This window comes from Sinocyclocheilus anshuiensis, unplaced genomic scaffold (genome assembly GCF_001515605.1).
Source record: "Sinocyclocheilus anshuiensis isolate Anshui unplaced genomic scaffold, SAMN03320099.WGS_v1.1 scaffold284, whole genome shotgun sequence".
NCBI lineage: Eukaryota > Metazoa > Chordata > Actinopteri > Cypriniformes > Cyprinidae > Sinocyclocheilus > Sinocyclocheilus anshuiensis.
Genome location: NW_015554266.1, coordinates 102,286 through 102,515, shown reverse-complemented (window position 1 = coordinate 102,515; position 230 = coordinate 102,286). Strand labels below are relative to the sequence as shown.

The following is a 230-nucleotide window of genomic DNA, read 5'->3' as shown; positions in this document are numbered from 1 at the left end:
TGAGTGTGAGTGAGTGAGTGTGTGTGTGTGTGTGTGTGTGTGTCTTCATGCAGGAAATATTCACCGGACCACAAATGTCTCATGATTTTTCTTTGGCAACATTGACTGTGCTGATAATATATATATTTCCCCTTCGCTTCCCAGTGACCTGTACTCTGTTTTGTTACTCTGTGTGTGTGTGTGTGTGTGTGTGTGTGTGTGTGTGTGTGTGTTGTGGGTGTCTGGCAGCA

The 230-nt window shown here is 44.8% G+C and overlaps 1 protein-coding gene across 1 annotated transcript in view; it reads left to right on the top strand.

The window, feature by feature from the left end:
* LOC107671268 (alkyldihydroxyacetonephosphate synthase, peroxisomal-like) overlaps nucleotides 1-230 on the top strand; it is a 42,477-nt gene that overhangs the window by 34,233 nt on the left and 8,014 nt on the right. The window lies entirely within an intron of this gene.